The sequence below is a fragment of the Carassius carassius genome, chromosome 41 (genome assembly GCF_963082965.1).
Source record: "Carassius carassius chromosome 41, fCarCar2.1, whole genome shotgun sequence".
NCBI lineage: Eukaryota > Metazoa > Chordata > Actinopteri > Cypriniformes > Cyprinidae > Carassius > Carassius carassius.
In genome coordinates this window covers 5,201,679-5,225,849 of record NC_081795.1, presented here as the reverse complement: position 1 = coordinate 5,225,849, position 24,171 = coordinate 5,201,679, and positions in this window count along the sequence as shown.

Genomic DNA, 24,171 nt, shown 5'->3' with positions numbered 1-24,171 from the left:
AGTCAAGCATTCACCATCGCTGGCTGGCTTTGAATGGAAGTCAACTGAGTGAAAAAGACATGTTTTTAGAGGATGGAGCGGAAAGGGAAGAAAAAAAGCTTTTGAGGAGAGATCGATGAAGGTTTTTCCTCTCCAATACCTCATTCACCGCTCGCAGGTTACAAAGCAGCGGTGACTGCAGGTGGTGTGGAATTTTCCGGATGCTTGTCTAGATCGTCAAAGGCAGGCAGTCGGTAACCTTCATGCGAAATGAGATCAAAACCCCGGTGAAGCTCTTTGCACTCTGTTTTCCCATTTTCGACACGCTAAATTGAACATCCCAGTCACTCTTAAGCAGTTCTGCAATCAATGCAATAAAGAAAACCTGCAAATGACCTCAGAAACCTCATCTTTGTTAATACCCCAGCTTGATCTCTCGGGTTCTCATTGGCACAAGCCAATTAACTGTTGCTCTCAGAGGTCGGGATCAAGTTCTTAATTGATGACATGGCGATAGCTTATTCAATTATCAAGAAGAAGAAGAGAAGAAGAGCTGAAATTAGGGTAAAGTAAATTTTCCAAATGAGATCCTCTGAGGTTTTGCCTAAGATATGTTGTTTGGGAAGAGTATAACAACAAATACACGGAATGCAACTGAAAGGGCTGACAGGCTTAGCTACACTGCTCCAGACTTCACCCCTCCGGTTCAAAACCTGCATTACGGGCAGAGCGAACTTAGTCAGGTGAATAACCATCAACAGGAGACTTTCCTTCACGGCCAAGTCAGATCTTTACATCCTCCACATAGAAGTGTGCTTTCAGAACACAAGGGGATTTGTTAGCTTCACTTCTTCTGCTATCTGCCTCTGGCATAGCAGTGAACGGCTACCTTAGGCTCTATCCTCCAACTATCTCTTCCCTCATCCGGATTGTTTACAGAGTCACTGAGGGATAGCCTTCTCCAACTTTAGCAGTCAGCTTAAAAATAAATAAACCATTGTGTCTGGTTTGCTACCAGGCTAATATCCCTGGATGGCATGCTAGCTTAGCCTCATCCTGTTTTTGCATCTTGAACAAAGTAATGAGAACATGTTTTGGGGGTGCACCAATTTCAGGAATGTCTGTGACAAGCTGTCACAGGTGTTTTTCAGATTAATATAAATAATAGTAACTAATACTCCACAGTTAGCCTGACTGAGATAGCCAAACAAAAGCAACACACATCATTAGCTTGACAGTCTTTTTGGCAGCATCATGTATTTTAGAGGGCAGCATCGCCTGGAGACAATCAAAACAGATGTCACCCCATACTTTGGACATCTGGAGGCTACTGTCCAGTGTATAGCTAATATGGTCAAGTTATCAAAAACACAAATGTCCTAATTATTCTTCATTTGGTCATTGACTTCAATGGCACTGAAACAATCAGTTGTGAGTTTGAAACCAGTGTAAGATGGTTTATTGGAAGGTTAGGTGGTTTAATATGGTCTATATTAACCATGGTTTTACCAAAAAAAAAGGTTACTATAGCCAAACCATGGTAACCACAAATTAACCATGGTTTTGCTACACCAACCATAGTTTAACCATTGGTTAACAAATGGCAATCAGTACACCAAAAAAATATATATACACAATAAATCCATGGTTCATTTTCATAAGGGCTCCAAGTCTGACCATTATGCTATTGTTTAGCTGGTGTAGGCAATTTAATTAGAATAAGATGCTTAAGATGTTTTAGAAGCAAAATAACACAAATTACTAATTTGGTCTTGGCAAATAAAGAATTAGGAGTTTTAAAACAGTCTAAGATGGTTTGCTGGATGGTTAGTTGGTTTGAGATGGTTTTCCAACCTGCTCAAGCTGATTTAAAGCTGGTTTAGAACAGCCTAAGTTTCAAAAGAAGGGTTTTTTAAGCAAATAACACAAATAATAATAATTATAATAATAATAATAATATATTATTATTACTACAGTAAGTTGCTAAATACATTTTTACGTAAGGAATACATATTACTTTTCATTTAGATTTTGCACTGAAACACTGAGAAGTGAGTTTTTAAACAAGTCTATGATGGTTTGCTGTAAAAAACGGTTTAGGATTGTCTCGTAGCCTGGTCAAGCTGTTTTTTAGCATGCTCAGCTGAGCCAAACCATCTGAAAATAATTTAAAACTCTCTAAAAACAGACTTGTTTGGCCAGACTGGAAGACTAACTAATGACTGGAAAAAGTCAGAGACATTTAGTTTTCAACCACACTGTTCAACACTCAACCTGGATTTAACACCCAAAGGATGCCGATAACCATTGAGGGATTAATGTAAATTTAACCATTGTACTTGTTAAGTATTTTGTACAATCCCGGATGTACAATCTCCTGCTGAAAGGAACAATCCATGCAGTGGGAGGGCTTTTGTGGGGAAGAAGACTGTGAACACTCTACTGGATAGTGAGAGCTTCACCGAAGGAGAGAGAGGATAGACAAAAGTGTGTTGTGAAAGAGCTCCATCTTTTTGACAGGCCCAGCATGCCGTACAGGCCTCGCTCCAGATGGTGATGTCCCGGCTGCTGGCTGGGGGGCTCTGGACTCTTTCTATATGGCTGTCAGCTGGGCTTTTCCTCCCCCTGCCTGGGCCCAGTGATTCCATCCTACAGTGTTTCAGTAATGAGATAATTCACACGGTAGTCCACATGCTGCTCTCACATCAGCATCACCATCCAACACAAACGTGAAGCCAAACTGTGTTCCCATTGGAAGCATGTGAGACTCTCATAATGTTGTCCAATCTGGGCTTGGACTTTTTGAGCTCAAATCGAGGAAAGGTCATAGTGACGTCTGAACCTCTTCAGTCTGTCAAAGCATACCACCACTAAAGAGGTGAAACAGGGTCCAAATCTCCATGTTTCCATGTAGTTGTTTCTGGTGGTAAATCCACAGAGACCTCCCAAAATAGCACAAGAAAACAGGGAATTATTCAACTTGTGTGATTTAGTTAAATGAAAACTACAACTGAATAAAGTAGTTTAAGCACATTAATAAAGTGTAAAACATCTCTCAAAAAATGTGCGACACATACTGAATAAACATTTATCTATACACAAAAGTTCTGGGGTACGTAAGATTTTTGAAATGTTTTTGAAAGAAGAATACCAATAAACGAATTATGCTCCGATACAAATTATGATCTTTTGGCCTTTTATATTATGTCTATACACTGACCCAGCTCACACCTGGTGTTTTCTGTCTCTTGGTTCAAAGTTACAGTGGTGTGTGGGTGGGTTTTTTCATGTCCTGACCTACTTTACTAGGACATTGGTGGAAGGGCACATGAAAGGCAAGGATCTCCCCAAAGACCAAAGGTTATGTGGAAGCGGAACTGGAACAGGCCGTTATACAGCCTGGTCAAGGCACTGAAGCAGAAAGATACACACACATGTAGGGCTGTGAATCTTTGGCAAGGCAGCGATTCGATTCGATTACGATTCATAGGTTTTCGATTCGATTCAAGAACGATTTTTGCAAATTTAGAACGATTCAATTAGATTCGATTCACAATTAAATTTGATTCGATTCGATTATAACGATTCGATTCTGCATTCTTTAAGTGCATTCACGGGATTATTTAAATGCTTCTACTAAATTCTTTAAATGCTTAGTCAGGGGGCAAATTACAGTAGCATTTATGGTTAGAGAACCATAGGTTAGAAAAAAAAAAAACCTTTTGTCCATTGTTAAATGCTAGTTTAATGATGCGACATGGCATACGTAAAAATGTATGTAAGCCAAGTTTTTAAAAAAGAGCTTACAGAGTATTATGTATAAGCTAACATTTTGTCACACCAGGGGCGTAGCCATAATTTCAGTAGTGACAGAAATGTCAAATACAATCATTTTATGTATGTAGCCTATATAATTTTTTTTTACAAGGAATTATCTTCTTTTTTAATTACTTTTAATTAGCTGTAATAAATCAAATACACTGCTGGACAATAATCAATCATTTGTAATCGATATTTTTTTCCTAATGGCAATTTTATGATTGTTTTATATACTAGGCTACATTTTATTGCAATTAATTAAATTTTCTGCACAGAATAAGGTAGAAAATATAATTTATAGTTTCTGTACTGTAATAAATGTCAATTAGCACTGCATCATTCATAAACTGTTTGTGTTTTTTTTTTAGTTTCATCAGTTCATTCTGCTTTTATTCAGTTTAGATATAGCCTGGCACGTCTATGAGAGCGAGATCGCTTCTCTTTCAGTGTGAAAACGTCTTCATCTCTATTTAACTTTTCCTCTCCATCAGCGAATGATTCTGAGAGAAAACGTTTGCTAATTAAACAAACGCTACTTTCATGCATCTGATTATCAGATAAATCTTGCGCTCTTATTTTAAGGTCGTTGTTAATGCTGTGGTTAATTTTAAAAGTTTCCTTCGTATATTTGGTTCATCCGCATTGTTTAAAAACATTTATCATTCAATGGATCTGTGCGTATGATTTAAACACTTACATTTCTGCTCCGTCCATGCAATAAATACAGCTGTCGACGGCTCCGGTAACGCTGTCGGTAAGATGCAGAGAGCCATTGACAAACTACAGAAAAGTAAAGCTACTTCACTTTAGTATTACTGGCCACAAATCCTATAGATCACACGTCAGCTGCGTCAGAGACGAACGGAGCGCGGGCGCAATCCTGTAACAGTCTCAGTCGGTAAACAGTGGAGCGCGTGAAGGACAGATAAGAGGCACGATTCACGAACACTCTTCAAGGTCTTCATTAATTTGTGCATGTAGTAATTTAATGTGTATACATTTTGAAAGCATTGAATCGATATAGAAATCGCGATTCATTCGATTCTTAGCATTTTGAATCGATTACTGTCCAAGATCGGTGATTCACGATTCAAAAATCATGTTTCAAGATCGATGCATATGAATCGTCAGGGTTTGTAATCGATGCATCGAGAGAACGAGTGAATCGTTACACCCCTACACACATGCCATTAAAAGAACAGGTCAAACAAAAATGAAAATTCTTTCATCATATACTCACCATCATGCCGTTCCATATCTAAATGACTTACTTTCTTCTGTGGAAGAAAAAAAGAGAACTTGACATTTTCAAGGTGTTCTTCCCCCATGCAATTAAATGGCCCAAGTCCATATGACTTGTGCACTGTATTCAAAATCTTCTGAAGAAATCTGTTTGAGCTTTGTTGGAGAAACTGACCAAAATCAAAGACGTCAAGAGTGAGTGAAATCAATTTTGCGGTGAACTGTCTTTTTTAAAAAAATCTAATATGCGCAATGCCTCTCTTCACGCGCTAATAAAAACACAAGATGTTAAACAAGAAAAAATACAAAATAAAATAGATTAATGTATTTCTGCCCACAGAACAAATCCAGGTTTGAGCTTTACATCTGATAACAAACACATACACAGGCATATGCACAAATGAACTGAAATTGAAGCTTTATTGATTTGAAGTGTGGCCAAACACGCACACAATGGACAGCTCAGAAATCCTCAGGATATGAAAGATATTGTTTTTGTGACCTCTGGGTTGTGTCGTTGAAGAGACACCAAATAAAAACCATACAAGTCTCACCAAGACAGAGAGGGGAAAAGTATTAACTCTCATTTCCTGTATAACATGCCTGTAAAACACTGTACAATATCAGAGCAGTTAATACAGAGAGAGGTTTAAATATATAGAGTGAAAGAGACATGTGGAGGGAAGGCTGTATATCATATTGAAAGGGAGAGAGAGTAGAACTATTGTTAAGAGTGACTTAAAGGAAATTACTATGTTGAGGACAGACAGAAAGAGAGATTGAGAGAGAAATGTTGAAACTGACGAATAAAGAGCAGAGGCAGCTGGAATGAATGACACAGATAAAGAGAATGAAATAAGATATACTGTCTAGCTGTCAGAGGAAACATTAAACACATGTGCAAGAAGACTGAACACACCACAAGTAAGAAGAGACTGGAATATTGTGTTTGAAAGAAAATTACACCAGTTGTGTGAAAAGAATAAAGACAGAGAGAGGTAAGGATAGCAGAGCCCTTGACAGTGTTAACTATAGACTTCACTTACAACCACATGGTTTTTCAAGACCCGAGCCACAGCCGCACTGAGCAAAGCGCTTCATATCTTACTGACACTCTTAGGTCTGATATACAGTGAATACCAGGGCAATTTTAACACACTCAATATCTTCAATCACAAAATTTCTTCAAGTCAGTGTGATGACACTCACTCGGCACATGATCAGTAGAGTTATCTCTCTGCCTGAGGAAAAAGTGTAAACGTTTGACTTTGTGAAGTGTAATCTTAAAAAAAATAAAAAAAAGTTTGAGGCATAAAAGTGATTTTTTTTTTTTTTTTTTGGACATCAGATATCTATTTTAGCTCCAGGTTGCTGGTTAAAAATAAACATGAATGACAGATGCAATACATAAAAACATATCTAATCTAATGGCACAGGCACACATGGTAGCCCTTGAGGTTTGTTACTGCCATGAGTCAAATTTGAGCTGGTCAGCGTTATCAATTAGCACTTATAGATAGCAAAGCTGCACTTACGTAGCAGCAAACAAACATCTTTATATATATATATATATATATATATATATATATATATATATATATATATATATATATATATATATATATATATATATATATTTTTTTTTTTTTTTTTTTTTTTTTATGACAATGCAATGTTTGTGTTATTGGGCTGCCATCAGCCAAGCACTGTAAAATTAAATTAAATTTAATAATAAAAAAAAAATACAATAACTGTACTGAATGTATTATATTGGTGTCATCAGTAAATTGGTGTAAAATAAAATAAGATCAAATAAGGTTAAATAAATAAGTAAATAAATACATAAAATAAAATAAAATAAATGTAACCATAGACATAGAAGGGGGCAAAGCTTAGACTGTTGCTCCCCCGACCCGGCCCCGGATAAGCGGAAGATGGATGGATAGATGGATGGATGGAAAATAAAATAAATGTATTCCAAGTTTCCAAAGATTACTAGTTGTGCACTACTGGGGCTGAATGCACCAACAAGCAGCTGCCCTTGAGCTGAATGGGAACAATAACAGACAGCTCTCTACGTACAACTACAACGTACTTGGTTACCATACCAACACAACAAAAGCAAGACTGTGTGTTAAGTATGTACAATGGGATCTCTCAATGTACTATTAAGCATATTCCTGCCTTTATTAACTCACTCATTCATTTATATTATCCTCTCTCTTTCTTTCTCGCTCTTACAGTCATTTCTTCTCCCCCTGATGAGTTCTGCTACACACTGTCACCACAACGAGCTGATGAAACCTCGCCATAAAGCCAGACTACACTCCCACCTTCTTCTCACACTCTCACTCCCTCTCCCTCTCATGAAAAACACCGCACAAACAACAGTTTTCAAGAGGTAGGAGCTCAGCTGCAGGGACACAGTAAGAGATGGCACACTGGGAGAGAAAGACTGCGTGAAAGAGAAAGACAGGGCACTTTTGAGGAAGAAATGCAGTCCCAGCAGCCATTAGAGAGAGAGAGCACCTGCAGTCTCGAAGTACCATCCAACAAAATGGCCCCATGTGGACTGATTACACATAAGACTTACTCTGCACAGAAAATATGGAGCTCACACAGTAGGGAGAAAAAAAAAGAAGTAAATATATATAAAAGACATCACTCATTTCCATAGTGCATCACAGGAAGACCTTAACTTTATACAAAGGAATTGAGTATTGAAGTACAAATGTGTTAAACTACTTTTTACTTTCCCAATTTAATGTGCAGAGAACTTGACAAAGTAAGAGTGGTCTGTTTGTAGGTGTGGCTTGACACAGCAAAAGAGGCTGAGACAGGACTTTCTGTTTAGCCAGCAAATGGCAGATTGTTGCAGATTTAGGAAAATATTTTAAATTATAATTATTTTTGCAATTCTTTTTGGTGCCACTAGAGGCTCAGAAACTAGATGCTTCACTTTCAAAGAGTGAAAAAAAACCCCATCTCAGCCTAAACTGCACTATATTCACTTCTTTTTTTAAACGTTACATTACATGCAATGGGCTTGAAAAAGCATGGTCTGTTTGTAGGCGTGGCTTGACACAGCAACAGTGCTTCAACCAATCGCATGAGCTTGGGCCGGTGCTATCTGCTAAGCAAGCCAATGGCAGATTGGTGGAGAGTGTTTTTTTTTTATTTTAATATTAATTTTTTATTATTATTGTTTTTGCATATCCTTTTGGTGCTATTAGAGGCTTGGAAACTACATACATCACTAACGAGTTCCACATAGACATTGTTCAGTACTTAAAACGAATTGAATAAGAAACGTCACTGCATACTGAATCTTTCAGGTTTTTCAGCAAGTAAATGTTTTTCACCTTTCTACAAGTCAAGTCTTAGACTATCATAATGTTCTCATGCTCCATGACCATGTATCCTTGGTTACTTGATACAGCGGTAGTTTTTCTGACAATGAAAATGCCCCATAGTAGCATTTTAACCAACCTGAAATCTCAGAAATCTGCTTAAAAAAAGTCTTGCATTACACATGCAGTGCATCTTAACAAGCAAAGTCACACAAGCACAAAAGTGAAAAAGCAACCCTGTTGGCCATTAAATTGGTTAAAGACTATATAAGTCTCCATTATCCACCTTGGCAAAGATTTTTTTTTTCTTTTTTTCACCGCTCTCCTTTCTATCCAGTCCTTTCAGAAAGCCTGGGAGCTCACCCACATGTTTCAGGTCTCAGAGGGGTCTCTCGGGGAGGGTTGATGGGCATGTCTGAGTGTGTGTGTGCACGGAAGGGAGGGGGGTCAACAGCATAAAAGCCCTTTTCTTCTTCTCCTTCTTGCCTTTTTCTTTCGGATGAGCGACAAGGGGTTGCCAAGGCAATGAGGTCGGTGGTTCTCCCACTGCGTGGTCTGGGAAGAGCAGCAGCTTGTTCTGACATTTACTGAGGGCGTTCACACCAGACAGCCCTCAGAGAGAGAGAAAAAGAGTGCGATAAGAATAGGAGGGGGTCTGCACCTGTAACATCAGGAGAGCGCTGCTTCCTTCTGTTGGGAGACAGCTGTGAGCTTTCCCTTCATTTCTGATGTCTGTGCGATCCTTTTCCCTGCCCTCGGTTTGTCTGCGAAGCGCTTTCATTCAAACTCATTCTGTCGGTTAGCGGAAAGTCAGCCAAGTCAAAACACTGCCTTGTTCTCGCTTTAGCTCTTTCACAGGTTTCTCATCTTCGCTCTCTTTTTCAGGCCCCCTCACGTTCTGTCAGTCTCGCAGCCGTCAGTAGATCTTCACATTATCTAAACCCTGGGGAGCAGATCCGGTGCGGTGTCAACAGCTCACTGGCCGTCATTCAGACAATTCACTATAAAGGCGTTCACTCACTTTGCGCTACATGAATAGCACCATTTTTATAGACTGCTGTTTGTAATCTGAAGGCACCCGGTAGGGGAGGTCATATCATGATTGAGAATAACTGTCTACTTTTATCTCTCTCATACTGGTAGTGGAAAAAAAGATTTTCTTATTTTTCTTTTCCCCTGTTTCTACACAGACGCTATCATAGTTGAACTAGCTGGCTCAGTCTCATGAAAACTTGTTATATTTCATCTAAAAATCTAAATTATATTTTGAATTAAAAAGTGAAACCTTTTTTTTTAAGGATGATTAAATATGAAGCATGTAGTTTCTACAGAGGTAATATTTCACAGTCTCTCACCCATGTTTGATAATTATAATGCATGGCGAGCAGTGCTGCGTCCCAATGAGCAGTAGCTGCAGATTAACAAACAAACAAGCAAGAATGCAATAAAGTGATCAAAATACTTCCACATTGTTAAAAAAAAATTCTGTTATCTTACATTTGTTAACTGGAACAAAACTGAAATAAGTTTATGAAAAATAAATATTACATGAAAATCTGAAATACTGCCTTAGCAATTTTTTTAATTAATTAATTTAATTAATTGAATCAAAGTTTTAATTAAAACACATTACTAGAACTATAATAACTAGAATAATTGGAAATAAAAATTAAACTAAACTAAACTGAATTACAAAAACTAATACAATGGACAAAAGCACATAACAAAATGTCTAAATATTTAACGAAAATTTCAATTAAAACATTAAATAAATAAGACTAAAATAACACAGCATAAATGTGTCCACTTTGATAATAACAAATGTTTCTTGAGCACCAAATCAGCATATTAGAAAGAATTCAGGGCTTGCGAAATGTGATGATACTCATCTGACTTCTTTCTCAGCTGTTTTCTTTTACTTTAGACAAAACCAACCAAGAGAATACTTGCCATGATGAGTATTTTGAGATAAGTTTATGTACTGTATATGTATCCGTTCATGCGCAATTCTCTGTTTACACGCTGTATGACATTGCTTTGAGTGTGTACACGCAAATAACAGCAAGGGAGAACAGAGCTCTTTCACCTCTTCTTGTGCTTGAATGGTCTTTAATGTTTAAACTGGCAAGACTTAGAAACCTGTGCAAAGGATCAACTACTATCCATTTCAACCCTACAAGCAAGTGAACAAAGTGAATCAAGGAAGGGATTTTATTTCACCATTCAAGATTGCATTAATACATTTTGGTAAGCCGAATGTGGAAAACACAATAGCCTCGTGACGTCGACGGGCTAGCGAGCTCTGCACATAATCTGGATGTGTTCTTGACAGGAAAGATAGGGAAAATCTGATTTTGTCCTGACATGAAAGATTCAAATTGCCATGTTTAAAACATTAACATTTTTATGGAAATCCTGCAGTACATGATGAATAGCAATCATACTTGTGAAACATAAATGTTAGATGTGAACGACAGGTTGAAGGCTGCTCGAAATTCTTTTGAAATACAGTAACTTTGAATTTTAATGTAATGGGCTGCAATTAGTGCGATCCTGTTCATTACATCATCATTCAACAAAAGACTTTCAGGAGATTCTGGTACAGTTTGACTATTAGACCTTTTGCAGTGCTATACACCAAAAAAGAAATACGTGTGTCATAGAAATGCATTAGTCTATGGTGTGTTTCTCTCTTTTTTTTTCAAGTGTTGAGACAGAAAGAGGCTACACAAGCCTCCCCTAAGCAGCATCACAAAAGAGCCATCAAAAGAGGCCTGTGACAAGGGAAGCCAACGGAAGTCACAACGCGACACGACGGCGCTATCACACTGTATTCAAACAGAATCTGTGTTTGCAGTTAAAAAGAGCCAGGCGCATCTCTCAGGCCCCTGCCACACAGTCCATTCTGCACAATCTATTCAGAAGCACCAAAAACATTGGTATTGTTTATTTCATTCGTCATTTCAAATAATAAAATGCTTTGTGTGTTTTGTGGATGCAATGTCTAGAGAGCACTCAATACAAAGTGTCACACACATACTTTTGGGGTGCTATCAGAGATATGCAGTGTCATTCATTAAATGGGCAGTATTCTGCATGCCAAGTCCATATGTGTTTCTTTATGAATTTAAGATGAAGGATATGCAAATAGGTGGATTTTTTAAGGAGCGAGTGAGAGAGAAAGCGATTGAGAGAGTGATTAAGGAAGAGGATGAGGGGAGAGTTTTAAGTACATAACATCACCAGCATTTGCAATTGAGCCTTGTGTGTGTGTTTTTTCTTTTTCTTTTTTTCGCCACAACCATCAACAGTGCTCCAGTCTCCGTTAGCAGTCTGTGAGGGAGTGGAATGAAGATGAGTACGTTTAAAGGAATGCAAATTCTCTCTGTGATGGCCTCCTACCATTTGAGCCATTACGAAAAATTCAACTGTACAACCACATCCGTATTCCTGTAGAAAACCCATGCTGAAAAAAACACAGTTTAAAAACAGCCTGAGATGTTTAAGGTGACCTGGTTAATCTGGTCTTCATGGTGGGAAAGTGTCCATAACCCTCTAAAACCAGCCAACAGACAATACAGACCGGGCCAGGAGAACAACTATGACCAGCTTAAAGGGACAGTACAACCAAAAATGAAAATTCTGTCATTTTTTTTACTCACCCTCATGTTGTTCCACTCAGAAATTGCTAGTAAAGTTTACAACTAACAAAATAGAATTGGCAGGTAATACACCAAATAAAATGTGAATTTTTGAAGAAGAAAGACAGAGAGCTTTCTGATCCTGCATAGACAGCAACACAACTGAAACATTTTATAGCCCAGAAAGGTAGTAAGGCATCATTAAAATAGTCCATCAGTGACATCAGTGGTTCAACTATAATGTTATGAAGCTGCAAGAATTTGGTGCGCAAAGGAAACAAAAATAGAAACAATTTCTTCAGTGTCAGTCTCTGCTGCCATTCATGAGAGTACCATGACGCATGCGTGTTGTGATGCTGACAAAGGAGCCGGACATCTGACGTAGAACATGCATCTCTATTCTGATTCAAATAATTAAAGCTGGGTAAAAAATTCCAAGTCATCCTCTCTGTCAAAATCTTCAGAGATCAGCTTTTTAAACAGATTTAGATGGTCAGAATTGCTTAAGATGGTCAACTAGCTAGGCTCCCTGCCTGACAAGTGTCCCGAAAAAAAAAAAAAAAAAAACTAATTAGAGCAGACTAGGACTCCAATTTACACCAACGAACCAGTTTAGGATGGTTCAGTTTTTTTTTTTTCTTCTTCACAGCAGGGTGGGATTACTGGCTAAATGGAAATGATGTGAAAGCGAAACGTATTATTTTAAAAAATCAAGAAATTTAGAAACATTTTTGCAGCTTAATGTTGTCACTCTGTCAAGTTGTGTTTGCTTCTCTAACGCATTTACATTGTACCCTTGAGGGCCACCGTAGAAACAGCCACTATGACACATTTGCCAAATCAATGACAGCATGTTTGAATGGTAGTTAGCAAAATATATTCCACAGCAAACTTTTTCTTGCTCCTTCCAAAGAGTAGACAAAGTAACACACTAATCCCTACCTTGCATGTTATTGGTAAGCCCACCTTAGAGGGAACCACATGGCTTAAGTTCTGCAAATATTTCTCTTTCTAGGAGGGTCAGGGTTTAAACTGAGTGACAGACCAAAAAGAAACAAGCCCTAGAGGAGACCTCACTCACTTAGACTGGTGATTACTTTCAGAGCTTTAAGTTATGTTAATGTATTCATCTCCAAAAGCATAGTGATTATTTAGAGTTCCTCAGCAACTGTTTTAGATTTCTTTAACTTGTCATTAAAGGGCTTTTTTCTTCCCATTTCTTTCATTCTTTCTTTTTTTTTACTTTATCCTTTTTTGAAGCAAGCAAAGTGCAGTGGTAGTAGATAAGGGGTTCAGAGGCAAAATCATAAAGAGAAATTTCAAACCTTTTAATATTTTCCCAGTCATGGTAATGTTTCTTGATGTACGAATTAATGCAAATTAAAATGTATAGAAGAAAAGAAAACTGAACAAAAATACAATGGAAATCTGATGTTGCAATTTCACTAAATTACAGGAGAGCGAAATCACGTGAAGCATGCATAAATTCCCTCATACTTTCTTCCCCCCACCTAGACCATCAAATTATAATGGGCTCATATTTTTCCTAGCAGAACAGTGACTGAATAAATCCTCTCTTTTAAAAGAAAAATATTTATATTTCAAATAAATGCACTTCTTTTGAGCTTTCTATTTATCAATGAATACTAAAAATGTATATAAATGTATATAAAGTAGAGTCAAAAGCATTAGGCTAATGAAATTGTAATCATTCAAACTTTTGACCAAGGTATATACATACACATGTATATACACATGTATATCTTTTACTGGTGGATGACCAACTGAACAGATTCTCTGGTTTAGCCAGACATAGGCTACACAGCCTGTCAGATCTCTGACCTCAACCCATGAGAGGCTGGAGATGCTGAGCACATGCGGCCAGAAAACATGGGTATGCGAGTCCAGCACACACACAATGACTGCTAGTTTGAGGCTTGGCTGCGACAGCAGCAACTTTTACAAGAAACGGTGAGGAAATTCAGCCTGGGAGCAGATGGAACAGGCTGGAGCACGTACACAGTAATCCCAAACACGGTGTAATCGGAGGAGACTGCTGCTGCTCTTAACGGCTTTGACAGCCTGGCGCCCAGAGACGTTCACCGGGGAGAAATGAGGGGGCAAGAGTCACGGACGTACACACAGACAGCCGGTTAGATGAATGGAGTGAAGACGATGAGATGAGGATGGAGAGAAAAGAAAAGTGGACTTGGAGGAGAGAAAACAGATTGATTGAGCAAACGATTGAATTGGAAGAGTACTCAGCGCAAAGACAAATGGACATCAAAGACAAACAGAGACAATGGACGGGGAGAACAGAAGGAAATTAAATACAAAAAATGAAAAGGGGATAGAAAAGAAGAGGAAAATGTGGAAGGAGATTTAAACGGATTTATAGAGCTGCAGGGATTTGCCGAGAATTTGGGGAACGATTACGGGAACTTCTCATGCATGGTTATGACAGCGAACTTTAATTTTAATTATAGTAAAAAGAACATGAAGGCACACTGACTCCTTATTGTCTTTATTAAACACTGAACCAATACCTCCATTATTACCACCTACTTCATCTTTTTAGTGGTCAGGAGCACATAGGAAGGTTCCGGGAACCAGTTACCATGTAATTGAACATGAAGGAAGATAATAAAATCAAACACACCCCGACAAAGTCATTATTATCATGTGTCCAGCTAAATAAATGATACTGATGAGAGAGAGAGGGAGAGAGAGAGACCAATTATAACACACTAAATCTGTGAAGCTAGTCATGTGTTCATGTTCAAATTAACTTGCTCTTTGTCATTTATAAAGTTGCTGATCTCATACCGCTGAAAATGATTTATTTCAAAACAGTTTTATGTTCAGCTTGTACAGTTTCCTCTGATATCATTCAGATGACGCAACTCGACCCTCTATTGGCCTACTTCAAAAGACTGAACGGAGATCCATTGAAACTAATTAAGGGTTGAGGATTGGCTTGATATGTTGACATTCAATGGTTCTGGACCAAAATATATGCATCTTGCTCTTGACGACAATTTCAAATCAAACTATTTTTATAAAAAAAAAATACAGAATTACTCAAAGTCAAAAACATTACTAATCATTCTACATTAAGAATTTCCACAGTGATAAATATGGTTTGAGCAGTTAAATATTGGCTGCCAAGAGCATGAAAACATCAACAATCAAAAAACATTTAGAAACTTAAGTTGCCAGTTTTCCTATTCAGCCTGTCTTGTTAAAAATTCAGTTCAATTTAATTTTATAGTACTTTTCACAATGCATATTGTTTCAAAGCAACTTCACAAAGAATAATGATTTACAAAACCCTCAGGGAGCAAGCCAATAGTATACTGGCATGGAAAACTCTCTGTTGTTAAAGAAACCTTTGGAGGAACCAAGACTCAGCTGAAGACGGCCTACTCCTCAGAATGCTATTTAATTAGATAAATGAAGTATAAAAGTTTGGGTACATATGTTTATTCACCAAGGATGCATTAAATTAATCAAATGTGACAGTAAAAACAATTAAAATGCTACAAAAAAAGTATATTTCAAATAAATTCTGTCCTTTTGAATTTTGTTTATGTTCTTATGATGGTCATAATAAAAATAACCGCTGGCAGGTTGATCAGAACCTCTTTGTAAAGCTGAGAGCTTTTGAATCATCCTGAAATGGTTTGTTCTTGTATATGTCCACTATACCACTGAAACCCACCCTGACAACAAAGCGACATCCAAACTAAGTCATGGTGGTCGATAGTAATGGTATTTTGCAGTTTTTACAATGTTTCACCAAACGCCTGACCTCCCGGTGGGAGCTCCCGCTTTAATTCTTCCACTGATGTTGGGATCCAAAAAAGCTTTAGTGAATAAATAAGATTAGGCTCATGGACATGCCACTAAATCTTATCATTTTGGAGCAGAGTGGCAGAGAATGAGGGAGCAAGGGAGAGAAGAAAGGGTCAGTGTGGGTATCCTTCATCTGAAACAATCCCACTACCCTCCCCAACTGAAAAAAAAAATCATCTCCTTCTGTCCTCCCTCTCGCTGCTCTTTCTCTCGTCCGTTCTTTCTTCCACGCTGGGGAGACAGTAGAGACAGTTTGTCCTCCTCACCACCCAGTGAGACTGAGGGATAAGCAATTCATGGAGCTTGGCAACAACATCGTCAACTTTGCTGTTTTTAATATGGTTGTCCTCAGAGTGAAGTGGATTTGGAGGGCTGATGAGGAAGAAGGTGGGCTCTTTTTGTCTGCAGTATGGGGTAGTGTGGCACACAACACTGGATTACTGAGCTATAATGGCTGTTCACTGCAGGGCAGATGATTATGGCGCATTACAATATATCTTAGAAATGCAATGACACTTCGCTGGCCAGACTTTGACAGCTTATTTCAGGTGATGCCGTTTAGCTAGTGAAAGGGTAAAAATGATGTCTGCCCAACTAAATAAATTTGGAATAGATGAATAAACCAGTGAGGCGGAATAATCACACAAGGTTATTAACTGTGCGTATTGCTATGGTTTCATGTCTGGGAATCATCATAATAGAGTTGAGAACAACAGTATTGTACCTCTAAAAGCATGTCACTTTACTGGGCAGCCATATTGGTGATGCTCATGTAAGGCTATGCAGGAGATAGGTATACAAGTGAAGTTGCTATCTACTTGAATTAAGCAAAAAACACAAAACTACAAAACTCTTTTACATGTCAATAAGATAAAAAATGATAATAAATAAAAAACAGTGGGATATTAAATTGTACTCTTTTAGCTAAAATTCTAAAACAACAATTTCTTAGCCAGGTTCAGCTGATATTGATGTGAATTCTTACAGAACATTATGTTAACTGAACTGCATTTCTCAGTAGCATGACAGTGGTCTAGCATTTTGCAGAATAGATTTTACTGAAACAAGCTTGTTTTCACAGCCAAGCAAAACAATAATCGAACACGCATATTATAATCAACTTGGTTGTACAAGTCATTTCTACTTAAATTATATAAAGTTGAAACTGCTCACTTATGAGTGATGACTTGATGAGTTAAAGTAATTTTTAACTCATCAAGAGAAAAAAGAGAAAAAGAGCGGGAGGCTGGAAGCTACCGAGCAGGAGCTTGAGGATTACATCAAGAACCTATCTAACCGACCAAGAAAAGAACATCCCGCTTGGGTCACCAGGACACGTGCCTTGTTCTGGTGAGCCAGCCATCAAATTTGACATGACACCACCCAAATGGGCTGAAATCAAGATAGTGATAGACAGGGCAAGGTCTGCCTCTGCACCAGGTCTCAGTGGCGTGCCTTACAGGGTTTATAAGAACTGCCCAATGGTTGCTGAAGCTACTCTGGAAGCTGATGAAAGTAGCATGGAAGGCCCAGAACATCCCCTTAGAATGGAGCCGTGCAGTTACAACCTTCATTCCAAAAGAACAAAATTCCCGCAACATCAACCAGTTTAGAGGCATTGCACTGCTAAACGTGGAGGGGAAAATATTTTTCTCTGTGATGGCCAAGCGCCTAACCAATTACCTCCTGAGCAACTGCTACATTGATACCAGTTGCCAGAACATCGGGGTCCCAGGGTTCCCCGGTTGCGTGGAACATTCAACTATGATCTGGGAGCAGATTCAGACAGCCAAGCGGGTAAAACAAGATCTGCACGTAGTTTGGTTGGATCTGGAGAATGCCTATGGTTCCATTCCCCATCAGTTAATCACTTTTGCCCTGGAATTCTTTCACATACCACCCAGCATTCGGAACCTCATCTCCAATTACTTCAGCAGCTTCACGTTTTGTTACGCAACACAGGAGGCAACGTCAGGATGGCACCACCTAGAGAAAGGCATCGCAATGGGTTGCTCAGTCTCTCCCATCCTCTTCACAGCAGCCTCTGAAATCATTCTCATAGGTGGGAGACAGATGGTTTGAGGGGTAAAAGGACCATCGGGCCAACGACTGCCAGCCCTGCAGAGTTACATGGATGACATAACCATCCTCCTTCAAACAGCAGCCTGTACCAACCGGGTAATGAAGAGGTTTGAAGAACTCCTTAGTTGGGCCAGCATGAGGATAAAACCTGCTAAGTCCCGGAGTCTCTCCATACGTAAAGGAGTCAGAAATGATCACATCTCTTTCACAGTGAACAGTGAGAAGATCCCAATACTAGCAGAACAACCCGTCCAGAGTCTTGGGAAACTTTATACAGCTGAGTTGTCAGATAAGCATATGGCTAATACAGTAATGTTACAACTCACCGAAAGTCTGACGCGGATCGACAAGAGCCATCTTCCGGGCAAATTTAAGATCTGGTGCTACCAATTCACCTTATATAGGCGGCTAATGTGGCCTCTCAAGATGTGCGAGATAACTACCTGCACTGTGCAGAAGATGGACTCAAAAGCCAACAATTACATCAGGAAGTGGCTGGGCTTACCCCGGAGCCTCTCCAGTGTTGGCCTATTTTGGGAGAAATGCACTCCAACTGCCACTGAGGTCGATTCTGTTGGGCTACAGACAGGAGAAGGCGAGGCTTGTCTTAGAGCTAAGGGACTCATCTGACCCATCTGTGCAGAACACCATAGCCCCAGTACGAACAGGTCGCAAGTGGAGGGAAGAATTAGCAGTCGACCAGGCAATCAGCAGGCTGAAACACCAATAAATTGTTGGCAGGACACAGTCAGGGAGAACTGGCCTGGGTTGGGGGACTACTCCAAAGATGTGGTCCAAAGCCACAAACAAGGAGAGGAAAGAGCTAGTGATTTCTGAGGTGGTCAGGACAGAGGAGGAGAGCTATCAGATCAAAGCTCTAAGCCAACGCCAGCAAGGACACTGGACGACCTGGGAAGGAGTAATTAGTAGGACCGTAGTTTGGGCCGACATGTGGAAGATCCCCCAAGCCAGGCTGAGTTTCCTCATAAGGTCCACCTACGACCCCCTCCCAAGCCCCAGCAACCTCTGTCTGTGGTATGGCTCAGAGGAGAGCTGCCAACTTTGCAATGCCCCAAATCCGAGCCTCCAGCACATCCTGTCAAGCTGTAAAACAGCATTTACCCAGGGTCGGTATAGGTGGCGCCATGACCGAGTCCTGCGGAAGCTGGCAGAGATCCTGGAGGTACGCAGGGTGGAATTACCCAGGGAGCGCCTACCACCGACATCAAGATGGATGATCCACTTCATCAGAGAGGGAGGAGGGGCCCTTAACATCACGCAGCCGCAGAGATCAGTCCTGGCAGGCAGTTGCGAGTAGAAATCTGAGAGTGGACCTTGACCGGCAGCTCAGGTTTCCAACTGAGATCACCACAACCAACCTTCGTCCGGACATCATTCTCTGGTCTGGCACAGCCCGGGCAGTAATTTTGGCAGAGCTCACTGTCCCGTGGGAAGGAGAAATGGAGGCAGCGTTTGAGAGGAAAAAAGATCGGTACCTCGACCTCATGGCCAAAAGGCAGAGAGGTGGGATGGTCAGCTGTCAGCTATCCAGTGGAAGTCGGCTGCAGGGGTTACGTGGGAGCATCTACCCAGCGCTTCCTGAAAAGCATGGGAGTTACCGGCCCCAAACTAAGAAAGGCTCTGAAAGACCTGACCGAGGAGGCAGAGCAGGGAAGCTTTTGGCTTTGGTTAAGAAGGAAGGACCAGGCGTGGGGAAAGCATGGTTCCTAGGGCTAGCTGCAGGGGGCGGCAGGGAGACGTCCCTGTCTTTGCTCCACCACCGTGAGATGTTCCGGGATTAATGGAGCGAAACATCAATGAAGGGTGGCTCCCGGCTTATGACCCTGCAGCTACCCGCAATGGCACCGTCGGAGGTGCAACAAGCAGAAATGCTTAGCAGGCAGTCACTTGCCTGTGCTACTATCTTTAAAAACAAAAGTTGCCATAACATAATTTTACACTGTTGAAACAATTCATGTGAATTAACTCTTTTCATAGAAAAAATATTTAGTTAAATGCAGCCATTTACCACCACATTTTTCTAGTTCTTTTTTTCCCTTCATCTTCATTGTAATACGTTTAAATTTATCAGATAAATACTGCTTATTTAAAATAATTAACATCTGATACAGTTACACTGATACTAAATTATATAAATATTTTCATAAAATTAATTACAACCCGAATTCCGGAAAAGTTGGGACGTTTTTTAAATTTTAATAAAATGAAAACTAAAGGAATTTCAAATCACATGAGCCAATATTTTATTTATAGAACATAGATAACGTAGCAAATGTTTAAACTGAGAAATTTTACACTTTTATCCACTTAATTAGCTCATTTAAAATTTAATGCCTGCTACAGGTCTCAAAAAAGTTGGCACGGGGGCAACAAATGGCTAAAAAAGCAAGCAGTTTTGAAAAGATTCAGCTGGGAGAACATCTAGTGATTAATTGAGTTAATTGATATCAGGTCTGTAACATGATTAGCTATAAAAGCTTTGTCTTAGAGAAGCAGAGTCTCTCAGAAGTAAAGATGGGCAGAGGCTCTCCAATCTGTGAAAGACTGCGTAAAAAAAATGTGGAAAACTTTAAAAACAATGTCCCTCAACGTCAAATTGCAAAGGCTTTGCAAATCTCATCATCTACAGTGCATAACATCATCAAAAGATTCAGAGAAACTGGAGAAATCTCTGTGCGTAAGGGACAAGGCCGGACACCTTTATTGGATGCCCGTGGTCTTCGGGCTCTCAGACGACACTGCATCACTCATCGGCATGATTGTGTCAATGACATTACTAAATGGGCCCAGGAATACTTTCAGAAACCACTGTCGGTAAACACAATCCGCCGTGCCATCAGCAGATGCCAACTAAAGCTCTATCATGCAAAAAGGAAGCCATATGTGAACATGGTCCAGAAGCGCCGTCGTGTCCTGTGGGCCAAGGCTCATTTAAAATGGACTATTTCAAAGTGGAATAGTGTTTTATGGTCAGACGAGTCCAAATTTGACATTCTTGTTGGAAATCACGGACGCCGTGTCCTCCGGGCTAAAGAGGAGGGAGACCTTCCAGCATGTTATCAGCGTTCAATTCAAAAGCCAGCATCTCTGATGGTATGGGGGTGCATAAGTGCATACGGTATGGGCAGCTTGCATGTTTTGGAAGGCTCTGTGAATGCTGAAAGGTATATAAAGGTTTTAGAGCAACATATGCTTCCCTCCAAACAATGTCTATTTCAGGGAAGGCCTTGTTTATTTCAGCAGGACAATGCAAAACCACATACTGCAGCTATAACAACAGCATGGCTTCGTCGTAGAAGAGTCCGGGTGCTAACCTGGCCTGCCTGCAGTCCAGATCTTTCACCTATAGAGAACATTTGGCACATCATTAAACGAAAAATACGTCAAAGACGACCACGAACTCTTCAGCAGCTGGAAATCTATATAAGGCAAGAATGGGATCAAATTCCAACAGCAAAACTCCAGCAACTCATAGCCTCAATGCCCAGACGTCTTCAAACTGTTTTGAAAAGAAAAGGAGATGCTACACCATGGTAAACATGCCCCGTCCCAACTATTTTGAGACCTGTAGCAGAAATCAAAATTGAAATGAGCTCATTTTGTGCATAAAATTGTAAACTTTCTCAGTTTAAACATTTGCTATGTTATCTATGTTCTATTGTGAATAAAATATTGGCTCATGTGATTTGAAAGTCTTTTAGTTTTCATTTTATTAAAATTTAAAAAACGTCCCAACTTTTCCGGAATTCGGGTTGTAAAGTCACTGTAAAGCCAATTCTGAGAATTGTTTCTAAACACATTATAAATGTTACACCAGAGTCACCGAGCATGGCCCCTCCCCTAAAACTATAGCCTAACTAGAGCATGTTCGCATTAGTTCACACCACTCAAGTTACTGTCAGTACCTGTACTACAGCCTGTAGTATGCTAGCTAGCTATGCCTTTGTCACAGAAACGGATTCTGGCTCTGGAGGCTCAAACATCCATGGCTTTGCAAATCCAATTAAGCTGCTATGAGCATCCATTCAGGCAGCTTTGTAGTATAGAGTGGGTGTGGTTTCAGCACAGATAGTAGACACACCCCCATGTTTGAGAGCAGAGGATACCGGCCATTTTTTCAAGATTTTGATAACTTATTCTATGTAGTTTGGCTGAGTAGTTAATCATTTATTTTATTTATTTTTGTGGTGTGAAAAACTCAGAACACATATTTAATATTGACTTTACAGGGACGTATATATTATATTATATTATATTATATTATATTATATTATATTATATTATATTATATTATATTATATTATATTATATTATATTATATTATATTATATTATTTTTCTAATGCAATATATAAGAAGAAAAAAAAACGTCTCTAGGTTACGTATGTAACCCTAGTTCCTCGAGGGAACGAGACGCTGCGTCGAAGCGCTTTGGGGAACGCGTTCAGCGTACGCGACTCTGAATATCGTGTGTAATCAGTCCAATGGAAGGGCGTGACGTCACCGACGTGGTGACGTAAGCGACCAGGAAGCTATAAAAGCACGTGCCACGCAGCTGGCGTCAGCTTCGAGTACCAGCAAGCGCCGGCAGGGGTGCCGGGGGTATGGCTCCGAGACGCAGCGTCTCGTTCCCTCGAGGAACTAGGGTTACATACGTAACCTAGAGACGTTCCTCTTCAGGAACTCGAGCTGCGTCGAAGCGCTTTGGGGAACGAGTCCTAACGCCGCCAGACTACCAAACCCCTGCCTGGTGTGTATCCGAAGAGCACAGCTCAGGACAGGAGGACAGAAGCGCCTGGAGTGACTGGCATATCTAGGCCATAGAACCTAACAAATGTAGAGGGCGTGGACCACCCCGCAGCGTTGCAGATGTCCAGCATGGATACACCTGCTAAGAAGGCCTTAGAGGCCGCCATACCCCGAGTAGAGTGAGCCTTGGCTCCCGACAGCGGGGGACGACCAGAGGACTCATAGGTGACGTTGATAGCCTCGACTATCCAACGACTAATAGTCTGCTTAGAAGCAGGAGAACCCCTCTTGGGGGGACCGCAGCACACAAGCAATTGGTCAGTTTTTCTCCACAGGGCAGCTCTGTGGACGTATGCGTCCAGTGCTCGAACCGGACACATACAGTTTAGCTTCGCCTGGTCGGGCTCCCAAAAGGGAGGAGGACAGAAGGCCTGCAGCACTACAGGTCGTGGTGTAACAGAGGGAACCTTGGGAACATATCCCGCTCGAGGGTATATGAACGCTTTAGTCATGCCTGGTGCAAACTCAAGATAAGAAGGGGCCATCGAGAGGGCCTGAAGATCTCCTACTCTCCGCAGAGAGGTAATAGCCAACAGAAAAGAGGTTTTAAGTGTGAGATGTCTGTCTGAGATATCTTGAATAGGTTCAAACGGGGGTTTGCACATAGCCTCTAACACCACAACCAAGTCCCACGGGGGAATACGGGACCGTACTGGAGGTCTCAGCCTCAGTGCACCGCGGAGGAAACGTGTAACTAGGGGGTGTCTTCCCAGAGACTGACCGTCGAGAAGGGTGTGGTAGGCCGCAATGGCCGCCACGTAGACCTTCAGAGTAGAGTGGGTCAACCCTGCAGAGAGCCTAGCCTGTAGAAACTCCAGAACTGTACCAACTGGGCAGTTTGCTGGGTCTAGCTGGCGGTCTCTGCACCATGAAGTGAAAAGCTTCCACTTCAGGGTGTACAGTTTCCTCGTAGAGGGAGCTCTGGATTGGAGTAGGGTCTCCACAACCTCAGTTGAGAGACCAGCTGCTACCAGTTGTGCCCCCTCAGGGGCCACACCCACAGCTTCCACAACTCTGGGCGAGGGTGAATTATCGTGCCCTGCGCCTGTGAGAGTAGGTCTGTCCTGATCGGTATCTCCCACGGAGAGCCGTCGAGGAGCGAGACTAGATCTGAGAACCCTACTCGGCCCGGCCAGAACGGGGCTACTAATAACAGACGGACCCCGTCCCGGCGTACTCTCGCCAGAACTCCCGGAAGCAGAGCGATAGGGGGAAAAGCGTACAGACGAAGCCTCGGCCAGGTCTGTACCATAGCGTCCAGTCCCAGAGGAGCTGGATGAACTAGAGAGAACCAGAGGGGACATTGTGACGTCTCCTGAGTCGCAAAAAGGTCTACTTGAGCCCTGCCAAACACTCTCCATATCTGATCTACCA